We start from the raw sequence: 16,543 nt of genomic DNA, 5'->3' as shown, positions 1-16,543 counted from the left end.
TGCTTCCATGCCCAGCACTGCAGTTCAGCAAATGACTGAATTTCCCTGCCTCCATTCTCATTTCTAAAATGACATTAACCACACTTACAGTCAAAACAAGTAAGGATGACAAAATGTTTGGAGTGAAAGCTGCCTTTTACTTCAAGTTTTTGCAACCTCTAGCAATATGTGGCTCCAAATTTGGTTGAGGATTCTAGGAACTTTTTCCAATACAGGAACATATCATGAATAGTGAACAACACCACGGTAGCTGTACAAAAGCAAGCAAGCAACCCATTGAAAGGCAGGGCTTTAAAATCAGGTGGAAGCTTCTTCAAATTCACTGTGGTATAAATGCCTCATCACTGAACATATAGCTGTAACTCCTGAAATACCATAGCTTGACCTGGCCGTGTGGCAATGACTAATTCATCTTCAGGAAATATTACAGCCAGCCAACCAAGTTCTTCCATTCTCAATTCAGCTCAGATGATCAGGCATAAGAGTAACTTTTTTCAAATTGGCTTGGGACCTAATCAGCATATCCCACTATCACCAGCCAAGCAGTCTGAAGTGTGGTTTTGTTGTTGTTGTTGGCTTTATTTGAGTTTTTTTGCTGTTTCTGGGAGGGGGGTGGTGGTGGTGTGGGTTTTTTTGTTTGTTTGTGTGTTGTTTGTTTTTTGTTGTTGTTTTTTTTTTAAAGAAGAGGTGGAATAGAATGAACAGAGCTACACTCATTAACACAGTCTGAGGACTGGACAAGAAAGATGAATTCTGATACTTCCTCAGACCCTTCTCAAGGAAGATCTCTCTTAAAATGCTACAATAGATAACCTTCCCTGAAGTCAGTCAAAGTCTGTCACCTCCATTTTGCCTTTCCTTTTTGCCACAACTCTTCCTTGTGGTATGTATGCACTCAACTGTGTCTGGGTCTCTTTCAAAAGCCAAAGAACTAATGCAGCTGCTATTAAGTATGATTTTTTTGAATCACTCCCCGCTCTTCCTCTCTAACTGTAGTTATTCCAAATACCACCATGTAATTAAAGAGGTCTTTTCAAAACAAAAAACATGCAGTCCCATTTATCCTTGGAGCAAAAAGCAACCTTACCGACCTATCAGTATTTTGCTACATAGTGCAACTAAATTAACAAGGAGAATTAAATGCAGAGCCAATTACAACATTGAAAAAAACTTCCTTTATTCTCTTGTTTACATTAAACCAGAAAAAGAAGTCCCCATGAAATCAGAGTGTAGGTGTTTTTATGAGCTTCCTGGACATTATGTGAAAGTTTCACCTCTGCACAATCTTTCATTTTAACAACAAAAATCTAACCTCTCTAGTTAAAAGCCCCGCTAGTTTACCAAAAGCAGAACATCCATGTTCTGTTCTTTGCAGTGGAGACAGCCTTGAAAAGCACAGCTGATACTAGTGAACACTTCTGTGTAAATCACACAGCTATACTCTTAGAGTGTCAGAAAAATCCTCAATATGTAAAAATACGTGCATATAGTCTTCTTCAGACTCCTCACTGCTTCTAGCACCCACAGATATCCTACAAGCCCATCTGGAAACAGGACTGTAGGAGTTTGTCCAAACAAGACAGTCCCTGCAGCAGGATCTTGTTCAAGAGCTTCTGCTGTGGAAATCACTACAGAATAACAACTCGCCCTGGCTACCCCCTTCTTAGCAGCTTCTATTGCAAAAGTATGCAAAAAAAGTTGTGAGAAGAGCTCCAGAGTTAACAGCATGACTAAGTGAAGACATCCTAAATATCTCCCATGGCAATGGCCTGAGGACCAACAAGACTGTTCTTAATTTTTCTAGCAGAGTTTCAGAAGTTCATGGTGACTTTCTGATTAAGGCCTCAACTTGCAGTAGCACCGCTCTTCCATTTCCCACCCCCCTCCAAGAGCTTTCACATTACTGCAGACCTATAGACCTCTACAATAGTCAAAAATACTCGTTTGCTCCCAGATATGCCACCCTCCCACGGGCAGCACGGCTGCTTACTTCATGTGATGATGAGGTGTGCACAGTCTCTCACCCAGCTGCTCCAACTTAACTCCTTACTTTTTCACATGCTTATATGGCAAAAATAACCTTGTGTCTGCTTTCTGCAGATGGCTATTATGTACTTGTACAGTTCTTCACATCTATAAATATATTATGATGGTTTAAAACTGACATGCATTTGGAGAAGAATGAGAATATGATGTGTTCTGGCCCCATCCACCCTCTCTCCATGTAAAGAAAAGAGCTGATCCCAGCCTTAGTAATCAGTGAGATGCAGGATTTAGTCATGTCTCTCTCTTGGGAACAGCGCTTTCAATTCAGGTCTCTGGCAGAGTTGGCTGGGTGGGGGCTGACCATTTTGAGAGCAGTACTTGCCCATTTCCTCCGGGCAGTAGCTGAGGTCATGCAGCCCCAACCTGCTCCTTCACTAAATGTTCTCATCTAGGACGCAGGCTCCCCAAAAGGGAGTGGGAATACACATGCCTTTCTTACCCTGAGAAAGAATTTCTTTCAACGTAACATTGCTTTCCTTTGGTAGAGTTCCCATTCATCAAATGTATCCTCCTTATCTTTCATTTTCTTGATTAAATATTTTACTTGATAAAGTTTGGCAACTGCCTCTCTAAAAACATTCCAAGTAAGAGAACAATAGACAGACAAATGAAGAACTAATGTTTCTTCCTTAATGCCTGGATTGTTACTAACGTTCCCAGAATATTGTTTTTAAGGAAATAAAAAAAAAGAGAAAAAATAATAATCTTCAGGTTAAAACCCCTGTTGTATTCTTTAATTACTGAACTTCTTTTAGAGCAAGTTTCAAAGCTGTGTGTGGGTGGAGAAGCTATAAATAACCACATTTGTGCATGCTCTTTCTGTACAAGACACAGAAAATGTACTCTGCATCAGCACAGAAAGATGCTGCTGTGCTCTGCATGAGGCTTCTCAAAGCTGGCAGGTAGATTATTTCTTTTGCAGTTATGCTACTTGTGCTGCTGTTTGTGAGTCTTTTCTCCAACATAAATCATAGCTGGCACTTAGCTGTAGTGTAATGAATTAGCAGCACAACTAGTCAGATCTATCAGTCTCTTACCAATGATAATGTTCAGAAATACAGAAATATTTTCTTAACTAAAGCATATAGCATTTTGGTTGTTTCTGTCTATAGCAGTTAGAACAGTGATTTTGCTCCTTCTGAGGCTAATATGCTTTCCCTAGGTGTCCATTTCTTTTCCACTGTTTGTTCTTTCAGATCAGTTTTACAGGGTGCAACTGCTGGGTCAGTCAGGGCTGGGGCCAGCTCTAGTCTTAGGTCTGGCTCCCCTCATCCGGGCTATTTGCTTGGACGTAAAGTTTTCTGAAAGAATATCCCAGGTCTCACAGCTCAAGAGGATGGGAGGAACATTGGCCCCAGCAAAGTGGGCATCAAAGCAAAGACAACCTGGAAAGCTCTTGACTTTTTTTTCAAGCAAACCTCCCTTTCATTTTCCTTTATGAGAAACATAAAATTATGAAAACAAAAAGTTGTTTCCACCACTTTAGCTTATGCTCTGGATCTCCCAGGAAGAGAAATACTTGAGCACACTCAATATCTGGCCCAGCTTCTTCCTCATGTGTGATGAAGCAGTGGAATCTCTACAGCTCTTCAGCACCAACAGATAAGCAAATATCCTAATCACATTTTATATGCTGAATAACAATGCTCAGACTATGCTGTGACCATGTTTACTAGTTGTTTGGTTTTTTTTTAAATTCTTCAAGTAATTATTTAGCATCTTGTGTTTCCTCTTACCTCTAGTAACCCTCTATTTTCCTTTTCTGGCATTAGACCAACAGAAAAACAGCATTTGTAGATCTGATAGTAAGTAGAGACACCTGCAGGACCCAGCTGATTTAGATTTCTTATTGGGAGCTCCGATTCAGACTTCTAAGGTGTTGACCCCCGAGTTGTTGTTACTAATGACAGCTATCATCACAGCTAATCTTCAAGTTTATGAATACAGCATCACAGTACTGATTTTCCTGTTAGTGAGGTAAAGCATCCTGATTCTATAGAGAAATTTGTGCATCTGGAAGTGTGGCCCTTTGTGGCTTGTGAAGTATTTTCCTTGCATATGTTTGCTTAAGTTTTTTTCTCACTGGGACTGTCGAAAATAAAAAGTCCCCAAGAAATAGAGCAAGTACACAGCAGCGGAAAAAAGGAGTTATGTAAACTCTTTAGAAAACTACGTTATCTGCAAGTATGTAAATAGAGCAATTGGTTTTAACTCTGCCAGTGACAGAGGTGCTTATGGGATTCAAGAGAGGAAACAAAGCAGAACTAATAGAATGTGGAAAAAGATCCAGGAAAAAAAAAGGACTGTTCTTCACAGTTCCAGCCCTAATGTGCTTTATGGCTTCTCTCAGTGCCTCAGTTTCCCTGTCTGTAAAGCAAAAAGAGAAATCCACTGATAGGTAAATGTCAGGCTAAGATAATGTAATCATTACCACTACCATTAAATGTTCAGCAATAGCTATAAACACTCAGGAAAAAAACACAACAAAACAAACCATGAACAAATTTACTACATGTTTTTTCAGCTCCAGCTGTAACCAGAGCATAACTGGGTTAGTGTAGGCAGAAGTATGATAGTATAATGGTATGTCAGGTAGGTACCTACCTTGGGAAATACACTCATCTACTCAATAGCAAGCTTCTAATTTTAGTGCTCTGGGTCACTGTCTGGAACGGTACTAATCTGAGATTGTTCTCCTAATTTAGATAGTACCATCTACATTTTGATAGTATCAACCCATCTAAACTGTTACTAGTTTAAACAAGAACTTTAAAGGCATTTAACAATTAGAAAGGACTAATAAACCAAAGATGAGCTTTACAACAGAGTAGTCTTTAATGCAAACACTATGCTCCAGGCCCCCATCTAGGCGCTCCCTACTGTGCTTGAGTTGTCTGCTTCACCACAGAGAAAACTGCTGATTGACCAGGATATTAAATAAAGTGCTGCTTTAAGGTTACCGTTGGGAGCAGATGATTTAATCATCTTGGTTTAACAAGGCTTACAGTCACAGCACACAGCAAAGACAAGTTTAGCAAGAGAACAAATCCCAACTGGGACAAATGGGTCTCAGTACATAGTCTTATCCCAGTAACAGAAAAACTCACCAGGATGGCACAGCGCCGCAGTAGTCTTAAACACCCCTCCCAGGGTCACAGCCCTCTGGGGCTGAGCGTCATGCCATCATCTAGGAAAACAGAACCTTTGGCCACGGGGCTCTGACCTGATGTCAGGCTAGAGGTTAAATATGAAAGTGCAAACCATGTGGGGAAGAAGTAGAACAAGCATGAAAGGAACAAGCATGAAAGAAGTACCCTGAATGTCAGAAGTGGCTATTCTCCATTAGGGACTTTCCTGGGATCTCTTATTTGTCTTTTAAATAAACCACTTCATCTCACAGTTTAAGATACTCTTATGTGTCAGGCTGTGTGCAGGGAGAAAGGAATACAGCGCAAGGCTGTTGGACATTTTAGCAGGGCTCCTCTGCCACTGGGTGCACCCCAGGGATTCAAACCTGCACCACAGCATTTCTCCCACCATAGGGCCACCTCAGCATCTCATCTGCTTGCACTGCCTGTCTGTCAATCACTGCTCAGGCAAACCAGCTGCGCTTGACACACGGTATCCCCGGGCAGAGAAGTCACAGCTCAGTACTGCAAGTAAGTGGGGAAAGGGCTAAGTTACTGTGGTACATGAGAAGCTTTGCATGTAGCATACAGACCCCATGCTGGGCTAGGCACTCAGCATGCAAGACACAGCAGAGCTGAAATAAAAAGCCCAGGATGTTTGCATCACTGTGTAATCCACCCATAACTGTATGGCTGATTTCTTTTACATGTTACAGCAGAAATGGATCCTGTGAGGGTTTTGAAGGGTGAAAGGCCAATGACCTTACCGATTCACCAAATGAGGCTACAGATAACGGGACTGAGAAGCTATTTGTGGGAAGGCAAACAAATGGATGTTGAGCCCTGAGTCCTCTGGCAGACTGGTATTGCACTCATAAACTCGAATAGGTTGCAAATAGGTGCAAATAGGGCAAGACTTATGAAAAGCCCTTTCAGCGAGAAACAACCTTGAGCCGTTCAAGGGAGAAGAGGAGCCACCTAGAACTCCAGGAGTGAGAACCATGGGCAGGAGGAGGGGTAGAAGTGCTTGAGGGCTTCCCCTAATAGCACCTTTTAAATGAAAAAAATGAAAGTTTTTGGTGAAAACCTGCTTGCTTTCTTATGTTTTTCTCCTAGCTTGGTGACTCCCAGAATATGGCATCCTCATCCTGAAATTCCTTCTCTTCTGGTTTCCTGACACCTCATGCATTTTGAAAACCTGAGAAGGTAAGGAAGCAGAAACAATACTCCAAAACACATTTTGATTGTTTAAAGTTACTTTTTTCTGGAGGGAGAGGGAAATTAAAAAAAAAAAAAGTTTCATTTTGTGGTTCCCCTCCCCCCCCCCCAACTTTTCCTCCTTATTTGGGAAGGGAACTGTCTCAAGGTCAGAATGTTTTGTATGTTACTAAAGCCAAAAATAAAAGTAATTTTCTCCATCCTTCAACACGTCCCATTCAAAAAAGTCCAAAAGGCAGGAAAGAAACAAGTAAAGGACTATCAAAACAAAGGGAGGAGAAAGGTAAAAGAGCAATGGACAGGCCTGGAATATTTTCTTTTGCATGCTTTCACATTTAAAAGACATTATTGCTGAAAGGGAACTATAGTGTAACATAAAAGAAAGTTTATAGCTGTAACAGTATAGAGGAGTTTGAGCCAACCAGCTCTGTCTAAATGTGCCTGAAGGGTCACTCCAGCCTAGGCAATAGCTTCCAGAACTACAATCCAAAGATTACAACTTTAAAAAACAAGCAAGAAACTTTGTGTGAGAGTTCCCTATGAGGAATATGAAACAAAAGAAGTTGCTGAAAAGTCTCCCGTAAGCTACAACACTGTGTTTAGCCCTAAATAGTGCACAATGTCTCTTCTAAGGACAGAAATACCAGAACCCTTCAGTTGAGTTGGTTAGGTAGGGCAGCTACCAAAACAAGGCACAGCCAACAGGAGATGCTAACAGAGCAAATAGCTGCTGCAGAGCGCAGCTATATGGAACACACCAAGTAAAAGTAGTTTGTGGCCCGGAGTAAGGTAGAGCTGCTAGGAGGAGCAAGAGCTAGTGGGAATGACTAGCACGGAGAGGAGCAGCTAGCAGAAACTGGTCATGGTGCCAGATCAGCTCAGTCTAAACTGGGCCCTGCTACCAAGCAAGACACCATAATCTCAAACCATAGATGCAGTTCATTACCAGAGGGGGGAAGTAACCAGCTGGCTGAGCAGCAGCTCCGTGGAGGGAAACACAGCGCAATTGTTATGGTTATACTTTGGGAACTAGCTATCATTACCTTCTTTGTTGTCTGGCTAGTTTTGTTCTCACTTCAATGAAAACACCTTTTGTGGGCCATCAGTCAAAAGCAATATGAAAGAGGACTATCATTCTGAGTGACAGGCAGGATCATGAAAAAGCTGGGAGGCCACGTGAGGAGATAATTGGAAGGAAAGATCAAGGGAAACAAATTGAGTAGAGAAGAATGACTATTTTGGACTCCTAAACCAATGCCTAAAATAGCATACTTATTTCTTAGCATAACAGACCCTTATTTAATTTTTAGATAGTCCCAATAAATCCTGTAAGACCTTTTCATAAAGGGTAAAACTGAAGTAGCAATGACTTTGAGGGTGTAGAGCAGGGATTTGTGAAACACATCCTGACATGAAGAATTCTGGTCACGAAGGTTTCAGTGACCTTTGGCAAGTCACTCAACATCAACCTTTTAGAAAACCCATAATCCTGAGATGAAAGAAACCACAATAAGCAAGAAGTACTACTGTTATTGTTAGTTCTTAAAGTAACAGGGGAGAGCTTTCTGGCATTCCAGCCTACGCTTATTCAAAAACCTTATTTTTCTCCATGCCCTTGGTAACAATTACTCATTCTAGCAATTGCTTTCAAAAAATATACATATTTTTGGAAAAAAAACTCTATTTCTCTTCCTTCACCACTATTTTTGTAGGGCTAATCAGTAACAGACAAGCCTGATTCTTTCTCCTCCTTTGTCATGACAATGAGAGCCAATGATGCCTTTCAGAAACAATAAACTACACATCGTATTTTCAGGGATGCTGACATGCAAATAATCCTGGGATACAAATAGACAATGAGGATACGATACATAAGGATGATGATTCTGCTTAGAGTGTAACAGCAGATTTTAGCAGTTTGCTTAGGACTGACTTCCTTGCGGTTTGCGGTTTTTCTGGATCAAAATGCACTGAGTGGCCTGGCATAATGCTTAGAGGTGCTCTGCACCACACAGAATCGGGCTCATGCATCCTAATACATCTCACCCAACATTGGATAATAAACCAAAGGTCTTGTCTGAAGAGGATACCTTATTATTATTTCCCCAACAGCCAACAGTTAGAGAGGGAAGTATGCAGGGTGCAATTCAGATCTTAGACAGACCGAGTCATTCTCTGAAGATGTCAGTGTCTCTCCATTGACTATAAAAGGAAACTGCATTAGGCTCCTGATTTGGATGATTCAGTTATTGTCCTAAAGACAGGCAGGATAAATCCAGACCATGGATATTTGCATCTGCCTACAGAGATCTAATTGCATCTTTATATGACCACCTCCATTTCTTCATACTACAGATTATGTCCTCCTCATCCACTATGAGGTAGATCCAAAACCTCAGTGAGTCAGTAGGATTTCAGAGGGTTTTCAGAAAGCCGCCTTAGAGGTTCCTAAGCTCTCAGTAACAATCCAAACATTTGCAGTTCAGGAAATAGCAAAACAGACCATCTGAAAGGACTAAGTCTTGAAGGACAGGCAGAGCTCTAAACAAGAAAAACACTTTTTTGGGGGCACAAAGGATTTTTTTTTATTTTTTTTCAGTTCCTCTTTTCACTTCAGTAGGTTCGGAGATCAAGCTGGCTGGATCAGATTTCTTCAGATCCTATTTCCCAAGACAGCTGTGGAGCTCATCAAAGTGTTCTCACACTGCTTGCACATCAATGCTAAGTAAACTTCAGTTGGTAACTGAAGCTGGCCCTGAAGTTTGATATCCCTAGCACTACTGCTCTGTGTGTAAATTAAAAAGTAATCATTATTATTTTTTTTAATCAGTGACTCTTTAAAAAAAGCACAAAGAACAATTGTCTGCTTAGCTTAATAACTATATAGAGGAAGAAAGACAAGTTATTTCCAGATAATTTCAAGTCACACTTTAAATCAAATTAAGAAGAAGATAGAGTACTATTAATCAGAAATCTTTAAGGAATTTCCACAACAAATATAATTAAATTAAAATGCAATAATTTAAACCTATAGTTCTTTGTGAAGAGTTTTGGCACAAAAAATACAAGATAATACTGATCTACATTTAAAGAGCATTGTCAGAACAGAGCTCTCTCTCTCTCTCTCACATGAATTTGAAGTATTTAAAGCAATTAAATTCTTAGGCTGATAGCCCGAGACATCTCGGAGGTGTTCTTATACCACACACTGATCAATGGTTACAGGTTGCAAATGTGACTACCTGGACAAAACCAGAGAGCCTAGCCTCTATACCAACAGCCATTGTCTGAACATGCTCAAATATCCATGTGTTCCAAATATCCATTGTGATCCAAACATCAAAGTGCCATGTATTTGAACTCCTCACTTGGGAAGCTTTGCTGTGGCCCTTTGAAGGGCAGATATCTATGCCAGAGGCACTGGTAAAGAGGAAAAATGCATGCCATTTCTTTCAGCTGTGTTCTTTTTCCAAGAACACTGTCCTGTCTGGGTTGGACAGCCCTGAGTGCACTGTCCACAAACTCTCCATGTCTTTGCAAACTAAAGGAATCAGAGAAGTATCTGTATGAAATCACCAGAAGCTGAAGAAATATGTGGATGATATTCTCCTTCCTAGCACGGCTGCCTTGTGCAGCAAATCCAACACAGTCTGATCATTGAGTACTAAGGGTTGTTTGGCTGTGCAGAGCACTCCAATTCTACCACTCCCTCTGCTGCCACCAGAGCTTAGAAATACCTATATAGCTAGTAGAAATGATCTGAAACTCCCGCGTAACCCCATGCCACTGTGGGTTCAAATTAAGGAAGACAGTCCTTTTTTTAACAGTTCAAAATAAGCCACTAAGTCGCTCAGTAACCCTTGTGTTATTTAAATTGTCATGTCATTATTAATTCATTTCATAATATCTGCAGGGCACTAATTAGCACAAATATATGACCACTTCACTTTCGAATCACTGTCAGTGTTGGTTACTTGTTAGTCCTCTTCAGAAGATAAGTGAGACCACAGATTTCTTCATTGCCTAGACTTGCACTCACACTGCCTGAAAACATGCCAGTTCCTTTGGCAGAAACAAAAGGAATGGAATGAAAATTGCTCTAAAGAAGCAATTGCTGAGATATTTTATTGCATGGTCTGTGACAAAGAGTAGACGGAAACAAACAAAATATCCTTTTACTACAAATGTACCACCCTTTACTGCATAAATAATAAAGTAGACAAGTACTAAATAAGAGGCTGTTAAAGATATAACATGGGTTTGGAAACACCCGCATATCTTACTTAGTCCTTATGTAGGTAAAAGTTGTGTGGCGATCTATCAGAACTGTGTGGTAAGAAATTTATATCAGATAATAAACCAGGTGTGGGCACTCTGGCCTCAACAATTGCTGGAAGGACAGGGTTAGTGGAAACAGAGGTATTTATCTCTTAGTCATGGATAACAAAAGGTTGTTTTCTCTCGTTACATCCCATTGGGAGAAGGTTGCCAAGTAGTCTTACCAGTATTGACTCCTGAGTTCCTTTTTCATCAATATTTTTGGACAATACAATCATAGTTAGAAACTTTACTCACTATCAAGTAACACTTTAACCTTGTGGCTGGTAAGGTCCCATATACCTTCTAAGCTGAGAGAAAGTACAGCAGGAATACTTTGAAGATGTAAACGTATAAGTGATGAATATTAAGTGCATCTCATTACCTGATAAATTTAGCAAAGGGGCTGTGAAAATTCTCTAGGAGGCTTTGAATTGTAATTTTTTAACATCAGTGGTAGCTATTTACAGGTTAAATCTGCTGAGATGGCATACAGAACGTGATGTATTTCTGTAGGGTGCTTTGGCTGAAGTCATATGGTAGTAAATATAAGCTTGAATTGATTCTAATGTTCTTTTTTCTTAGGAAATGTTTAAAAATAAATCTTGTTTTACAAGACCCAGTGAAGGTATTATTGTAAACAAAGCATAAAAGGAGATATATAGCCTGATTTCTTCTGTCTTTGAAACAACAACAAGTTGGAAAATTACAGAATGTTGGAGAACTTTTCATTGCCTTGAAGTGATCAAAACAACTGAGTGTATGCATCATGCAGGGGGGGATGTATCCTAATCCTCTAAAATCATGTGTGAGTGCTAAATGAATCAGGAACTGCCTCAAATATCCCAGCATTCTTCTGCAAATGGACTATGTAGATCACATGCATCACATGAAGTGTTCAGCATTCTCAGATAGAGTATGGAGACAGATAGATGTTGGAGGGACATTTTTCCATACAAATGATGCCCTCATCTGTTTTCTTGGCTAGTAAAAGCTGGACACATTACAAGTTAAAGTGCTTGGTTATGAAGAGAGACAGCCTTTCCTCTGCAATACTTTGCAGTCTCCCACAACAATGGCAGCTGGTAAATGTAGTAATATCAGTATAGCTGCACAGCCTTTTTATCCATCACCAGAGGCAGATAACCACACAAGGAAACCAAACTATGTCCATTGATGTATCTGGGCATGAAGCCAACAGAATGCAGATCCACAAATTTAGAGAAACCCAGGTGAGCCAAACCTGATATAGCTTGACCTTTTCAATAACAAGATGATTTGACACCACTACAGCTGGTCTAGCAACAGTCCCAGTTTCCTTAGTACGTGCCTACCCTCTTGCCGGTAAGCCTTTCTTAGTGTCATCTTGCTGTTTACCACTGGTCTTCATCTGGCATGGTGGACCTGTTCCATTTTGTCATGCAGAGCCACCACAGCTAACTCGAGGCTGTGCACATAGCCAAGGAACTCCACCAGCATACACAGAACCTTTACATCCACCTATTTTCCAGGTCTTCCATTACAGGCACCCATCACAACCAAAGTGAAGCAAGAAGGAAGCAGCACCAACAGTGACCTTGAAAGAATCATGTGGATCTGTGGAAAGAAAGGCTGCCTGTATCAGGCTAAGCATTGGTATGTATGTATGGAAATGATGGAAAGACTGAGAATTTCCATGAGAAGGAATGAAGCCTGAAGAATAAGAGTACCAGTTTGACTGTTCTGCCACAAAAGAGCTTTAAAATACCAAGTTCAAGGCTTGCACAGACCACTTCAATAATGCATCTGATGGATCTCTGTTTTCATTTTATTTTAATAGGTATGCTTCAGGCTTTACAGCTTCACTTCAATGAGTTTATGAAGTGACAGAATTCAGACAAAATTCTTGCCCATATGAAACAAAGGGTATGGAGGAGGCAATGGGGTTAAGATGAGCACTTTAAACTTACTTCAGCTATTTCTAAGGCTGCTTGGTAACATCTGCTCATGGTACAGTCCTTATGCTACCCTTGCTGTTTTAGAGTGTTGCTGTTCACAGGGGCAAAGGGAACATATTAAAATGGAGAGATGCACGCAGAGTCAGACAGGGTAAATCAGGATGTAACAGTGGAAAGCAGTAGAAACTGGAGACAACATGAGAACAACCTCAAATCTCAGCAGAAATGGAAATGGTATTAATTTGCTGGAGAACAGTCTGCAGAAGGGGAAGACCCAGAGCAGAGATGAGCAAAAAGGAAAAGCTACCAAAAATGGGCTGAAGCATCTGCAGCAATTACAGAATATTAGTATGAATGTCAACGGGATTTTTTTCCTCCCTTGCAGGACAGAATCTCAGCACCTCCTCCCACAGCTGTGTTCTAAAAGGATCAAACAGCACAGCTCTTCCCTATCTAAAATGATAGGGAACTTCTAAAAAACCTGAAGCAATGAAGTATTTTACACGCTCTGCAACCCAACATTTTTTATAATGATCCTAAATACTCTTGGTGGTAAAAGAGTTCCTTGTCAATTCCTGCCTGTGTAGAGCCTCAGAACAGCTCACAAATTGTCTTAACTGCCATCCCTTTTGTGTGAATGGTACTCCATTTCCTGTGAAGGCTGCAAATGCATTTTCATGCCAATTATTTTCTTTCCTTCTTTAAAATGCTATATATTTGTAACTCATTGCCCTTAACACACCATTATTTACCTTGGTTCACATGTGCAAATTGATGTAATTGTATTAATACGTAGATGTAATAGCAAATAATCTTGTAAAATGTCTGATGGTCTGAGGTAGTGACTACTTCTAATGATATTTTATAACATAACATTTCTTACATTAATATTGTAACTTGGCAAGCCATAGTGTTTAATTTTTTTTTTTCCTACAGTACAACCTCTATTTTGGTTATGACACAACTATAAGGATGTCTGACTTTCTATCTCAGAATAAAAATTACTTTACTTCTTTAAATCCATTATTTTCAGTGCTTTCAGGGTTTGTGAAGTTCAAACTGAAACCCAGCTAGAATCAAAAGGATTTCTGTGACAGTGTGAAACTATCTGAGAACACAGCCCTGACCTGACAGTAATGTATACAGCATGTAGTCTAGCCTTGCAAATGGTGCAGAATACACCAGGAATGTGATGAACAAGCCCTGTTTTAACACAGCTTACCCTTAAATCCCGTCCAAAAGGCAGACACTTGGCCTGCATAAAGCCTTCATCCAGCTAACCAGTTTTGCAAAGACCTCTCTATGAAAGCTTGATATTGTGTGCCTAAATACTTGATCCCTCTGGCAAGATTAACTAATGCAGTTAGGTCAGGAATTATTGATCTCTCAGGATTCATAAGAGGCTCTTCATGGAGATGTGTCTTTACCAAAAGCTGTTAATGCCATTAATGGCAGACTGAGAGGATGCAAAATAATCCTGGAGTCTGTATTAAGAACGTGCAACACAACAAAACCTGTCCTGATTCACATCTGCTTTTACGACAAAATTGATACAGACAGCTGACATGAAGAGAAAGGTATAGATGAACATGTGAGGGAGTGTAAGTTCTGACATGGAGATCATCTTTCACCAGAATTTTTACTGCACTGTCCAACAGCTGGAAAAGGTGAGCCACAGGATGTCCTGATAGGGAAAACTGCATCTGTGAGAGGATGCTTAATTTTGAGCTGGGTGGAAAGGGAAGAGGAACACCTTCCTTAGAGAAACTACACTGTATCATTACTTTTCTAGAAGACCGTGAAGTCTAGTAAACTTGGGGCTCTCCTGTCAGGAGTTGTTCTCCTGCATCTTTTCTTTTTAGACTTGAACCATGAAGAACTCAGTTAAAGGTTACTACATTTTGACAAGGCAACAAATTATTATAGGTAAATGTTACTTATGATTAGTGACAACATACAGGTAGACAGCTTCACCTGCCAACTGATGGACATTTAACAAAATAAGCATAATAGGAATTGCATGACAGATATACAGGAGGTGATTATTTAAAAAAAAAACCAACCCATCAACATACTCAGATATCTTCCACCTCCTCATGGAATCTACACTTCATATTTCTGTTTAGCTGATAATTTCAATTATGAGTTACAAAGCATTTATCTTGAATAGTACAGATGTTTATTGAAGAGAATGATTCATCTCTTCCTCTCTACTTTCTAAGTAGGACAAAGAGATGCCTCCAGTAAGTGTATGCTGGGATAGAAACATGTCTGTCATTAAGTTGTTGCTTCCCAGATAATAATTACCCATTAAGAGAAAAATTTGGAAAGAGTGCTGCCAACAAACAGAACTCACACAGAGTAATGTTCTCTAAAGTGATTGTACTCCAGTGACTCTTACTGCTTGCTTCTTTTCACCAAAAGTCACAGTATGTACAAAAGACCTGTTCCTTTTGAAAACCAGTGACACAGCCTCGTTGCCTTGTATATGTGGGAAGTGAAAGTCTGAATGGTTTTCATGAATGAACCTCATAAGCACTTCCACTGATTTCAGAAGATGTAAGAGAGAAAGTTTGGGGCTGGAAGAATTGAACAAAAATGTAAATCACCCTACAGGACGAAGAACACCTAAGATAATATGAATTCTCATTGACATATTTGACATATACCACAATTGGAAGAAGCATAATACCATCAGAATTTACAACCCTTGATTTTTGAGATTTTAACTCAAAAATCATATTAACTTTATATAGTTTGCAGAGAGTGTTCTAACTGAATTCCAAGTACATGTGCTATTTAATATATAGCTTATGAATTTCATTACCATGCAGTATGTTTACTGACACACAACAAAAGTGAAGTTGCTTATATTAAGCATCTGTTACATTCAGATCCAGTATATGACATGAATATCTGTGTAGCTTTATAGGAAAAAGAGCAGGTAGTAATTCTGACAATTTTTTCAAGACTGCCAAAAAAATTGTCATATGTATTTGCAAAGTATATGTACAACTGCAGTTCTGCCTGTGCTGGTGCACTTCAACTACGGCACTAACAGGACCACAAATCTGCATGTTGAATCAAAGCTGCCCATCTCCTGCCCTTGCTGGTTCATGTCTATTTTGCATGTGACAGCTTTGTTGCTCTGTCTCCACCTCATTTTTCACTTGGAGGAAGGCAATGGCATAAAGAACCCCAGGGACATTAGAATGCTCCATAAACATGATTAGAGCATTCAGCCTCTTCATTTAAAGCAAGTACCATATTGCTACCAACATCTGCTTCAGGCTGTAATGGGGCCCTTAAACAAACCACAGCATCCTAAACGAGCAGAGCCCTGTAACATCTGTTGATGTGTTTGCATATTTGGCAGCTACAAACATGGCAACTCATACTTACTGTCAGTTATGCTGTTGTGCTGGTATTCAAATGAATTCCTCTGGGAGAGAAAAGTTATTCACCTGGAGGCTAAGTTCTCAGAGGTGAGCCTGTACTGTATAAACTATATTTTCGTGAGGTGGGCTCTGCACATTGGGGTGTGCAATTCCTTTGAGTCAGCTAACTCATAACACAGGTACGTGGACTCTGTAAGTGGTAATAACGCAAAGGTCATCTCACACCATGGCTAAAGGTCTGTATCTGTATTGCTTTAACATATGAAGGTGAAATACATAACGGTTCAATTGTTTCTTACAGTTGAAATTTTTTTTCCTATTAAACATCACTTTCACAAGAACAGTAGATCTATATATCTACAGCTAAACTGCTCACTTGTGAAAAATCAGCCACTGAAAATAGTGCCACATTCTTGTGGGGAATGGACTCATCAGTAATCAGTGGACTGATTGATGATTTCCAACATGAAACCAAGAGATACTTGAAGATGCATTATGA

At 39.9% G+C, this 16,543-nt stretch overlaps 1 protein-coding gene across 8 annotated transcripts in view; it reads right to left on the bottom strand.

The window, feature by feature from the left end:
• KALRN (kalirin RhoGEF kinase) overlaps positions 1-16,543 on the bottom strand; it is a 528,424-nt gene that overhangs the window by 254,298 nt on the left and 257,583 nt on the right. The gene's annotated exons all lie outside the window — the stretch shown is intronic.

This window comes from Falco peregrinus, chromosome 8 (genome assembly GCF_023634155.1).
Source record: "Falco peregrinus isolate bFalPer1 chromosome 8, bFalPer1.pri, whole genome shotgun sequence".
Taxonomy (NCBI): domain Eukaryota; kingdom Metazoa; phylum Chordata; class Aves; order Falconiformes; family Falconidae; genus Falco; species Falco peregrinus.
This window is presented reverse-complemented; position numbering and strand designations above follow the sequence as displayed.